At 30.9% G+C, this 13,549-nt stretch overlaps 1 protein-coding gene across 3 annotated transcripts in view; it reads left to right on the forward strand.

Moving 5' to 3' along the window:
- Positions 1-8,731: 8,731 nt before the first annotated feature.
- The window catches only part of LOC129984176 (delta-like protein B), a 320,381-nt gene continuing 315,563 nt past the window's right edge, over positions 8,732-13,549 (forward strand). For all 3 annotated transcript variants that reach the window (XM_056093980.1, XM_056093985.1, XM_056093982.1), the window contains exon 1: positions 8,732-8,973. The gene's annotated coding sequence lies outside the window, so the exon portion shown is untranslated. The remainder of the gene's footprint in view (positions 8,974-13,549) is intronic.

Here is a 13,549-nt window from a genome sequence, read left to right on the forward strand (position 1 = left end):
TGAAGATTTCAATTGGTTTTTCTTTTAGAATTTCAATTAATAATTACCTATTTTATTGTTTTTGAATTTTTTTTTATCATAAATTTCTGAAATATTATTTGGATGGGATTCTAATGCATCCGAGAATGCCATTCAATAAAAATGTAATTCTATTTTAATTAACTCAAGTCACCTTCACGGATCACTTCCGCAAATATATAAAGTAGCATTTATTTTATGTCGTCATTTCTCAATCCTTAAAATACAAATTACCTCGCTGTTAGGATTTTAAGGGTTAACAAATGAGAATACGGCTTACGAGTCCCTTTTTCACTTACGCAGCTCTCAAGATAAACTGCCGATTGTTCTGACAAAAGTATCGCGAGAGCCTCATTATCATTTGTAGACATCATTTATGATCGGATGTGAAGTCTTTAAAGCCTCGTCTGATGGATGGAGCCGCGCTGTCTAGTTTCCAAAATAATTAACATTCCTCATCCTGTAACCGCGATGTTTTCAGTATGTATGTATTATTAGCAACCGGGTAATCCCAGGATGAGAAATTCGCAAATAATCTGTCCAATGGCACGCTAAATCTGCTCAGCGATGCGCTAAATTTAGAAAAGTTGCAACAAACGCACTGTCATCGGGGGTATCAATATTTTAGCTCTTCCCACTGCCGAGGATGTGAATCAGCGGTCATTAGTTAAAAGTCTCGAAGAAACTTAAGCAAAAACAAAGCAAAATCGATTTAAGCGGTCTCTCCGAAACTTTCTCACATATTTTCAAGCAAAGGTCTTCTTTTGCATAAAATTATGGATATTAGATAAGGCCGCGAATTCCTTGCATAGCGTTGGTAAACAATAGTTAAAAAATATAAATCTTTGGCGTGAATCTAATAAGTTAACATAACCGAAATTGATTCATTCAAATCATTGTGTTTACGAGTTATTATGTTTGAAAGCAGGCGAAAATATGGGCCGACAGAGATTCGTTCGTTCCATGAATTGGTTCGAAATTTGATAAATATCTGTATTTTAAATACTTGTAAATTAGTACTTGAACAGCCAGACTGACAGATTTCTTTTGAATAGATTTCGTTCAAAAGTTGATAAAAATCTACAAATTTGATCCTAATTCCAAATACCAAATTTCAGTCGTCTACCTCAAAACGTTTTTGAGTTAATGTGTCTCTAGAAGGACAGACTGACTGACAGGCAAACGTAATGCGAAAATAGAAAGAAGAAATCTAGAAATTTGGTCATAATTTCACATACCAAATTTCAACCATCTAGCTCAAAGAGTTTTTGTGTTAACGTGTTTCAAGACGAACAGATAACTGGCAAGAAAACGTAATGCAAAAAAAAAAAAAAAGGTATTTTTTAGACTCTTGAAGGTCTGAAATGGGAGATTCGTCAAAGTCTCCAGACTGAACTTTTTTCTGACGTTACAATACTTCTTCTATGCTTCATTTACGAAAAAGTAGAAAGTTAAGACCAAAGGAAATGAATTTGGGGAAAAAAACCATTATAAATAGTAGACAGTTCATAAAGAACATGTACAATAAAAAGGTAAGAAAAAGAATCTCCCTTTTAATATAAAATATTTTACTATATCTTCCCGATTTTGTTCGATATTCTCAATGGTGTATAACATCTTGAAGATATCATAATAGTGTTTAAGACAATTAGAGTTAATAGAGTTTTAAAAAAATGTAATTAAAAAGTACTTAAAATGAGACATTAATTTTTTTAGTATATTAAACAGCAAAATTATCTTCTACGAAAAATTATACGAGACATGATTTGATTGCGTATTTATCAGCACATTTTTTTATTTTAATTATTTCCTAATTTTTAATCTTGAATTTTTTTTGTATCGAAACTTACTACCAGGTGGAGCCATTACTACAGAATGAAAATTTAACTAACAGTTTGCTGATTCGTTATTAAGTTCTTAAAATATTAAAATAGCGTGTTGTAGGCAAGAATGTGCTACAGTAAAAATGGCTCATAATTTATAACACATCATGAAATGAGCTATGAATTATGAGTTTGAGTTATTCGCAAATGCAAAATCAAAAATAAAATAAAATAATAATAAATCAATAATAAAATCATTCAATTACTATGTTTTAATCTAGTTGTTCTTTCTTTTTATTTCGCAGGTAGTCTTTTCATTTGCGCTCGAGTGCATGGAAACAAAATTCTAGTTCTTTTTAATTATTAATAAAATCTTTTATATTTTCCGCCACCATTTGATGACTTTTACTTAATCCTAATTGACTCCCTGCCCCAGGAACACCTCAAGCGTGGAGATGAAAAGATTCCCGTATGGTGGTTGGTTCTCGTCGTCCTGGTGAGTGCAGAAATGTGGTGGGTTCAGCTATCCCCTGTCGATGACGGGACGTGCCTTCTACGGGATGGGTTGTACCGTTGCCGGTGATGGTATTTACGATTTAACCTTAATTCCCGGCAATGGTGGCGCGACATCCGATCATTCAAATTTATCCGTGTACCTTCGAGTGGGTTGGAACATCGGTTCCATACCGAAGGAGAAATTGAAGAGTTTCAGTATAGGCTTGAAAATCATTGTTCAATTTTTCAAGCAGAACTTTTTGCAATATGTCAAACTTTAAATTAGAAAAACCATAATAAACCGTATTTGCATTATCATCTATTCACGGGCAGCCTTAGTGTATTAACGGCTCTTCAAAAATTCAACCTCAAAAATAATTCAGAAGAAGATGATAAAAATCTGGTAGATGGTAATATCTCATTACACTGGGTTAATGCCCACATTGGCATCAAAGGTAAGGAACTAGCTGATCTAGCTGCCAAAGCTGCTTCATTTATACCTGTAATAGACTATCACCTTGGAGAATATGAAAGAACAATCAAAACTCGTCTTCGTGAAATTCTCATCGATGAATGGCAGTTAAGATGGCAAAATAATGAAAAGGACCGCTTTACTTTCGGTATCTTTTCTGAGGAAAAAAGAAATAGATGTATTGACAATAAATATTTAGCCCAATTAACTATAAACCATGGACTTTGCCCGCATTGTATTAAAGGATTTAGTTTGAGAAATTGCAGTTGTAGATGTGGTAATGATTATGATGACATTCCACACTATATTTTCTATTGCCCTATTCTTCATCATTTGAGAAAATTTATTAAACCTCAACTAAATATTTCCCAAATTCTATTAAACAATAAATTGACTTTGGAAGCTCGAAATATTTTGGATTTACTCTATCATAATGAAAACAGAATGTTCCAAATTGAACAAAAATTTGTCCTAGTGTGTCAAGCACTGTTAAAAGTGGACAGTATCTAGTATGAGTATAAGAAAAAAAAATGCAAAAAGAACTCTATCTGGCCTTTTGTTCCAGATCATGGACTTTGCCATAGTCTGAGCCATTGTATATATTTATTTTTCTGTTTGTTTATTTTTTCATTTTTACTTATTTTTTCACTTGTTTATTTATATTTTCCCCTCTATTTTTTTATTTTTCAATTTTTTTTCTGCTTTCTAAATTGCCTATCTTCGGTAAATTTTATTATTTACAAATTATGTTTCAATGATGCTGTTGGAATATTATGTAGGCTCTTCTGCTTGGCCATTTAGACCTCTCCACTTTTTTTTTTATGCCTGCTCCCTCTTTTTTTTTCTTTTTTGGCTGTTTTTATTAATCATAATCTAGTAATTTTTGGGTGTTTTTCATAATCTAGTACACAAGATTATGAAAAAAATTTTTGAATAGCTAGTCCTTTGATAGCTATTTAAATTCTATTTTTTAAAAACCAATTTATTTAATTCTATAATTTTTAATAATAATTAATATTTATAATTAATTTTTTAAAAACCAATTTAAATTCTATAGGCCAATTTTGGCGCACACCTAATCATCATCAGAATACATCAGAATACCGAAGGAGCCTTCGTTTATGGGGATAAAAGGCTTCGGATTCAAAAGTTCATGCAGATTTTCCTGATGATGCAGTAATTTTGTAGGGTCACCTTCAATGCCGGAACGTCTCTTCGATGGGAGGTATTTACCGGCCACTAGGATTCATTCTTAGTTCCAGTCTTCTAACTGTCATGACGACGGTCATTCAATTACATCAAATATTTCAACATGGCACTTCACACTGCTCAGTACACTCCTAGGAGAATGTATACCACATATGGGAGCTTCTACTCTAGATTAGGAAGAGAATAAAAAATCCATTATAAAATCTTATCAGTTCAAACATGGAACAAAGTATGGTACATTAAAATGGATTTCAAAGATTCATAAATTTAGTATTATTTGACTTTCAGAAGCTTTATTAAAAAAATAACTGAAACTGTTTTTTTTTCTTTTTCTCAAAGTCTCCGAAGTAATGGTGTAAATAATTGGTGAATTAATAACCACCACTGATGCTCAGGACTGTGGTTTGCCGGCCAAATATTGGCGCCGAGGGTGACTGAAGGGTCTTAGGGCTCCACATCAGATGTGAGATTCTGAGAAATGCCACGAGTTAGAAACAAAAATCCTCCAATTGGCATGTTTTGGATTGTAGGAATGAAATGTTTTTATGTAACATAGAATTAGGAATCTAATGTAATTCCATTGAAGTGTCCCTGTCCAAAGAAAAATGAGTCGCTAGAACACGAAAGAAGTATGCACAGAAATTCCGAATCCATACATAAGAGAAATTTTCAAGAAAAAGCTTTCAGCACAGATATGTCACTGTCTAAAATGCAAATGAAAGGTAACAGTAATTATACATAATGTCAATACTAACATTTCCTGGGTAAAATATTCTGTAAAAAATACAGATAAGAATCTATTATTATTATTTTTTTTTCATATTTTTTTCTATTACGCATGCTCGTATATTGGTACTCTTTCAAACAGTCGATGAACTTCGACTATCTACTATCGCCTGAACTAAGACTGTGATGGGCACTGTATAAAAGAAATCTCTGGCTATATATATATATTGAGTAAGGTAATTTCATAGCTGGCTTGGAATGAAAATAAAAATAAAATTCTTTTAAAGCTTATAATAGAAACATATTACATTTAATTTTATAAAACGATTAATATAAATTTCACTTTAAGATTACCAGTATACAGAACTTCATGGCAAAAATATACTAATGTCACTTTAAAATAATCTGTTATTTTTTCTTGCCTGATTTTTTTTGTTTGCTAATAAGTTTTTAGACGATGAGGAATAACAGAAATCAGTATTTAAACCGATGGTGATTAACGGAAGTATTCCTGCACTTTAGCTGTTTCGTACTTATCGTTATAAAAAATATAAATAAAAACATTCGAATTTCTATCCCGCAATAATGTGATATGATAATGTTTTAGGCGCGATTCTTTTGCTTTGACTTCATTTGACTTGATTGCCTCAAATCTTTGCATTTTGTTTATAATTATTTTTACATTGCATTTTACCAGATGAATATATACCACTTTAAAAATATACATAAAAAATATCAAAATTATTATATTTTTACTATAAATAAAATATTTTTTTATTAAACATAAAAAATATTGAATATTTTTTTAATGTTTTAAATCATTAATTAATAATAAGCTGAAATAATCACACGAGAATCAAATTTTGTTGTTTTATTGTATTAGATTATTTAAAAGAAAAACATTTTTATAAAATTAGTTTAGAAAATTAATTGAAATTAAAAAAAGACGGGCATAAAACGGATACAACACGTAGAAGATAATTTTTTTTTATAAAATATATTTTAAAGTGAAGTAAACTGTTCGTTGTGCTATAATTTCATCCAAACTTATTGAAAGGGAAACAAAATTTTATTTTTTCATTAATTAAAATTTTACAAATTTTAAAAAAATACCTTTTAGTGAGTATCAAGAATTCTTGAGCCATTATCTTTGTACCAAATTTTATGGATCTAGGTCAAAGGGAGAACCTTGTGGAATATTTTGAAATATTTTTTAATTATGAAATTTTACTGATAAAATTGCATGGTTCAAAATAAATAGTCTCTAAATATCATCATGCTAAAGTAGATGGAATTCAGAACTTAATTTGAGATTTGTTAGATAACATTGGTGCAGTTTGCTTTCAACTGAATTATTTTAATTAAACGTTTTGCCATTTTGTGTTTGGCATGATTTATTCCATGATGTTAATGAAAAATATATGCATGAAAACAAAAATGAGAAAGATAATAATTGTTAAATTGATGAATTATTAATATGTCTGTGGAGATGAATGATATTTTTTATCTTAAATTAATCCATAATATTTTATTCTAAAATTTCCTCTTTTTTACAGATTCCACTTTCTTACTTAAATTTTATCAACACGCTCTCTAAAAATTCCTTTTTTTTTATTTTTTCGTGTCATGAGAAAACGGATAAGAATGCCTGGCCCATATGAGGGTTTTTCAAAGATACCTAATATTCCCTTTCCTATGTCGACACGCGTCAACAAATTCCCTATCGGAATCTCATAATGAAACCAATAAAAGGGAAAATTCTGTCACTTAGGACTCCTGGATAAAATAAATCGAAGTTAAAATTTCAAAAATTTCTTCTTTTCGGTCACACATCTTCAAAATTATATTTACATATACATATGCAATATCATACGGCGTAGCGATCATCATTTTTTCCAGTTTTGTTATTTTTTTTTTCTCGAATATAAAGTGTATCAAGAGAAAGTATTGTAATCATCAATAAATTCGAATTAGAAATTTTGACGAATTTCTCTGTTTCAGACTTCCCTCAGTTCTAAAAATAAACTTTCGAAATATTATGTGTGTCTGCGAAAACGGATACTCCAAAACTCTCTGCTTGAAATGGATAAAATTTGTGATCTTGACAGGAAATTGATTGATTTCTGATAAATTTTGAACAAAATTTATTTGAAGGTGGTTCAAGTGTTTCCCTGTCGTTTATTAGCGAAACTATGCGATATTTTTCATATTGAAAGGAATAAGAATTAATGAATGTCACTTGCTCACTTGCAAGATGAAACGGCGTGTTAAAGTAATTTAAAAACTAATTAAAAAACCATAGTATAATGATTAGCGAATCTTTATTCCACCTCTGTCTTGCAATGTAAAAACCAATTACAAATCGTGTTGCCTTACAAAATGAAACTACTTTCGGATGTCATGTCTTTCATGGTGGAATCAATGTAAGATACTTCGTTCTGAAAATATGAAACAAACTCAAAATTTATGTGTTGCACAAACAAAGTGAAATTAAAAGATATGATCTGACTGAAATTTTCTTGCATATTTCTTAATAAAGATTTATTTTTAGTCCTCCAGAATGTTGTTCATGGTCCTATCCGTAAACGCCCCAAATACCCAGACTTTTATTTTCAGAATCCTGCACGTGAGCGTTTTCTGCTTCCTTGTAAAGTAGAAACAAAAACAAAAATGAATATGTATTTTGGAAGCCTTTTTTACTATCGACTAAAATTAGACTTTGATATAGAGCTACAACTTTAGCAACAACTTCGCATGGCTTAGTTTAGTTATATTAACATCCCGTTTTAAAGTAGCACTGGGGCTATTTTGGGACATACCTCGTAATTTTTAACCGCGATCAAATGACGAAGACGACACCGGAGCTGGCACCCTCTCTTCAAGCTTTCAAACCACACCAATGGAAGGAAGTCTGACCCCGACGGATTTAGTGCTCTCCACGCTCGATCACCCGACGGTTCTTCGATGGAGTCAGGACTAAAACCTGATACCCTCCAGTTCAGAAGCCGAGACCTCTCCACCAGGCCACCGCAGCCCGGAAAATATCGCATGGCAAATTCCTTTATCTAAGTCGCTGCGTTTTTAAATTTTCACATATTCGTGCATGCGAAAGTACTGAGCGATAGGCGATAAACCATTTGACGAATTCGTTTTATATTTTGATAAGGACCTCTAGATTAAATACTGAAATTGTGTGCTAAAATGTATCTAAAATATATCTTTACATAAAATGTACTAAAATGTATCTTTAAGCTTAGTAATTATTCTGTTCACTTGTACTCGAACAAAAAAATTACTTTTGAATGGATTTCTTTCAAAATTTAATAGAAATCTACAAATTTGATATAAAGGCCAAATTTCATATGGATAGATGGAAACATTTTTTTTTAGTTATCTTTTCATACAGACTGTCGGATATACAGATATGGTTCCAAAAATGTGTTTAACATATTCAGAGATATCTGAAACATGAAAATCCTCCAAAATTATGAAGGCGAATTTTTTGATGATTAGAATATTTTCTCTATATAGACCAGAAAGTAAAAACTGAATGAACCCCTTCATTGATTTATTTCCTTTTCTATGAAATGAAATGAAGTTTTCCATTTTGGAATGTTTTGTCGTTTCGATTCAATTAAAAATTTATATAGAACACTTGAAATATTTATTTATTCTATGTAATAATTATATAACATTATAATAATTATGAATAGCTTAGTTATTGCTTGAAAGAGTAAAATTGTGATAAATGGATGCACGCACAGCCTAAGGGCAAAGGGAGGTTAGAAAGTCCTTTTTATCTGCTGAAGTGAAACTTATAGCTCTATAACGTTGCAAGATAGCTGATTATTGAGAAATGGTGAAACCTTCACCGCTTCGTTTTTTACACGCTCCCCTATCTCGAACGATTTCCATCCAGCACATGGCTACTGTTATGATTCGATAAGTGTATTTACCTGCGGTTCTCTCGACACACAATTGCCGGGTCGTGGGAAAAAGACCTGCCTCGGAATGGAAGAGATAACGGCGACGAAGAATCTCTGCTCCGACGGAATGACAATCGACGAGAATCGAGCGAAAAATTAAAAGCGATACCTCCGGAAGGATTATGGTGCCGGGATCTGAAGTGAATTAATTACTGAGTGAATGGGTGATGGATTATTCAGTTATCAAGAACTGAAGCATGTCAAGGATTTTCATCCCATTTAGATATTCATAAAAGGATAACGGGTAAGTGTTAAAATGTTTGATTTCGACTTTTAGTAAGATGAACTTTCCTCCGTCAACAGAGAAATAAACCCATGATGACCAAATAATCATTCCGAACTTATTCTGTATGAATTCTGCGAGAAATCAGTGGGGGTGGTCTCTCCAAAACTTTCTCGCATGTCCTCTAATAAAGGTGTTGTCCCAGAGAGTGCCTGGCATGATATTGGCGTACAATAGATACAAAATATTTACCTTTGGCGAGGGGAGTTTAGCATTTTTACAGAATCGATCTAGTGATCATTGCCGAGAGTTTTAGTGATTTATCCTTAGCATGCAGTGAATAGTATCCGAAAATCGAATTTGTATTTCAGATGCATTTTTCCCAAATGATTGAAATGAAAATTGGATGCAAAATCACTTTTGAAGTCACAAAATCAAATATCAAATTTGACATATTTAAGTCATTGGCTTTCCGTGTTATCGCGTTTGCATGTTTATGAAACATGTACACATAGACAGACAGTCAGTCCATCACTCCTTAAAATTTCGCTCACAATTTGATAGGTGTCTATACTATAGGTATTCATTTAGTGTAGCAAGTTTTGTTCATATAGCTTTCTTCGTTTTGTATTATCGTGTTCACTTATATTCGAGCAACCACAGTCAAACTTCCTCCGAAAAGATTTCTTTCAAAATTTGATATAAATCTACCAATTTGGTATAAAGACCGTATAAGAGATTTCATTCATCTCACTCAGGGCTTTTTTGAGTAATCTTTGTCACTGAAATACAGAGATTTTATTAAAATGTGTTTTTCGAAATCAGAGAAATCTAAGACATGGAGATTCATCAAAATCTCCAGTTCGAATTGAAATCTTCACTTTCTCTATCCTTCGTATATAAGAAAGTAAAAAATTTCATGACTTCATAGAGTGCGTGAGACAATGTGCAGTTAGGTGCTAGATGATGCAGTGATAATGAAATGACATAATGAGACGTAAATAGGGCAGTGAATTGAAGTGTTTTAATTATTAAATTTAACAAAATATAATAAATAATAATACTTTTAACACATTGTTTTTTGCTACTAGCTATAACACTAGTCTACTGAAATACAAAAGCTTTATTTTAATTATTTTTTATTCTTTAGTTTTGACTTGGTAATCCCTTTTCCTAAATATTATGAAATCCTAAAATAATTTTTCTCAAATTCACCAACAGATGATTTCAGGCGTATGCAATCGAAGTTTAATTAAATGAATCGATTATCGTGTCATTAAATTTTAAAGAAAATTCAGGAAGGGCATTTTCATTTATACATGAATGAAGTTAAATAAAGTGATGCGATTCGTTTATTTATGGTAATGAATTATGATCCTTTTATCTAAATACACGTTTACTACTATTTATAAATACTCTTATAAAAATAAAAATGAAGAATTTTAAAAAAATTGTTTGCTACTTTTTAATTTTTTATTCGATTATTCATTTTTATAATTATTATTCATTACAATGGGGCTTTCTCGAATTTATTACAAAGGGGTTTCACGAATATAGAAGCAAATATTTAATTAAGTTAATGAAATACGTCATAATTAAATTTTGAATATATTCAGATAGTATATTTTCATCGGAAACATACAAAATTCAAAAATTCTACCATATCTGAAAAATCAGTGAGAAAGCCTGCACAAAATTCCATCTTTTCAAATATAAAACAATTGAACTTAAATAAAATTGTTTGAACTTTATCTTTATCTGAATGATCGATTTTCAGCAAGAGAAAGAAAGAGACATTTTAATAATTTTCAATAATGCACAGGAAATATTTCCATCAGGTGAATGACATTGAAAAAATTGTTTAAAAGAAAAGAATAGAATCAACCTGAAAATAGCGTTGCTGCTGGGTGGAGGAGAAGAAAAGATAAGACGATTTTGAATTTTTGATTATTTCAATAATTACAGATTAGGTTTAAAGCTATGCAGCCTGGATTTTTTATCCTTTACTTTATGATTCAACACGCTTAAACGATTTTGTGAGATAAAGAGAAACAATTTGAAGCACTCTTTCATCTTAAGATTTCGGAGAACAGCAAGAGGTTCTTCACGACTAAGTTTCAGTTTTAGGCTATGATTCATGAATACTTCCTTCGCCCTTCAATTTTACATTCATATCCGCGAGAAAATCAAGAGATATTGCCAAAAATTTTTATTGTTTAGTAATATTAGGGCTGACTCTAATCTTCATTTACATTAGACAAGTGACATTTTCAATCGAAATCTGAATATTTGGAAGAATTTCAAAACTAGTGGGAGAACTCTCCCGGAAACTTTCTCGCTTATTCTTTCATAATGGAACACTTGTGTAGAGCCACCACTGCGAGGCTTGGATTTTTATTTTTATCCATTACAGATGAGTGTTTCTTAGTATAATAAACACTTAGTACTTATACATTAACTGCTTACTATTAGCGATCAATAATTATCAATAGATCTAGCGTTTTTATTAAATATAGATTGGATTATTTGTGATTTTGAGGGTAATTCAATACTGGCATGCAGTGAATACACAAGTATCGGAGAATCGTATATGTATTTTGAATGCTTTTTTCTGACCAAAATTGGTAAAAATAAAATTTGTTATAAGATCTTATACCAAATTTCATTTAGTTTAATCTCAGAATTTTTGAGATATCGCGTTTAAATATATGAGAAAGAACAGATCAACAGATGGTCAACCCTAGACCATTTTGGTTCAAAATTTTATAAAAATCTTCCAATGACGTGCGGTACCTGTGTACTAAAATGTATCGTTTTCACTCTTTATGCTATTGAACCTGGCTAGACAGATATCCATTGAATGGATTTTGTTCAAAATTTAATAGAAATCTACAAATTTAATGCTAAGTTCAAATATCAAATTTTATTCATCAAGGAGTTTTCAGTTTATCAGTTATGTTCACAGGTAGACATACAGATCTAGTTATAAAAAAAGTATTTTCAGATTCAGAGAAATCCAAAACGTAGAGATCCGCCTAAATCTAGGGTTTGTATTCCTTGCAATACTTTCACTTTATATATTTCGTATAGAAGAACGTAAAATTCCTCTAGGCAAGTTGGAAGGCAAAGATATATTCCTTTCCATCAAAATTACTATCTGGCAACATAAATTGTTGATATTAGAAACAGTTAAAAGGACAGCTAGAAAATCACTTTTCAATCCTAATTTCTAAGATATTGCAATTATCGAAAAACTTCAAATACAAAAAAGTTATTTGTCTTAAGGAGGTGATAATTTGTCTTATTTTTCAATCATCAATATTAAAAAAGTTTGAGCGAAAAAATTTTTTAATCAATTAAAAGAATAACAAAACGTTTCCAACCTCTTTGAACTAGATGGGCCATTAACATTTCTATCAACATATTCCGTGTCAATTAAAATCCAAACAAAATTACTCTAGTTACTCTACAAGATAATATGGGTAAAGCGTTATGTGCCTATATCTATATCTATATCTATATATAGTGGTTTTGGGTTCTAGGGACCATGATCGATGAAGAACTGAAGCAATTTTCCCGAAGTCTTATTATGAGAACCATTGCAATAGGTAGTCTTCTTATAAGAATCTACCTAAAAAAAGAAAAGATACACTCAGATACTCTTTCAAAATCAGGTCGAAAACTAAAATTTCCAACATAAAATTCTGTGTAAAACTGCTGAAATTATTGATAATCATTTCTGTCATATTTTATCATTTATCCATACATGAATTAGGTGATTTGAATTATAGTAAAACTGTTCCAGTTAACCCATTTAACCAGCAATCAAATAGTGGCAATTTAATTATATAAATTCAAATAGGAAATTTAGACCTACGAGTTTAGAAAAAAGTATGAAATCGGTAAAAGTTGTTAGACCTTATTCCATACTTTTGTGTCAATTTCCTATGCAGGCTCACATCCATACGGCATCCCCTTGAACACCATGGGTAACATTTTCTAAGCGTGCTTTCAGGTCATCACTACTGCACGTAAAGGTGGCATTAAGACAGAATCTATGACGCATCCAGATGAAATAAAACACTCGAAGTAATTTTAGAAAATTTCAACACACGCCTGCAAAACATATAAGGAAATATCATACGTGCATGAATGACTGCGAATACAGTTCGCTTGTCTGTTGTGAAATGAATTTTCGCTTGGTGATTGCATGTATTAGCAAAGAAGATCTCATTGGGCAGTTATCACATATCCGATCAGAACTTAAAGTTTTATTCTATATTGCGTCCAAATTTTATTATCATTGTTTGTAAGAAATTTATTCCAATTAATAATTTATGACAATTTTTTTCTATAGTTCTGTAACTCTATATAGACATAGGAATATGTGTAATACCAACAGATACGCAATGGCACACACATTTTGAAATAATATTTTGTGTCTTTGTAAAATTTTAAAGAAATAGCTTATATGCAACAAAAATAGGTAAATAAGTAAAAAAAAAATTAAAAAAAAATCAAATATCTATTATAAAAAGAAATTTTATTTATACTTTATTAAATATAACAGAAACAATTACAAATTTTAAACTTTATT

The sequence above is a fragment of the Argiope bruennichi genome, chromosome 9, assembly GCF_947563725.1.
Source record: "Argiope bruennichi chromosome 9, qqArgBrue1.1, whole genome shotgun sequence".
Lineage (NCBI taxonomy): Eukaryota > Metazoa > Arthropoda > Arachnida > Araneae > Araneidae > Argiope > Argiope bruennichi.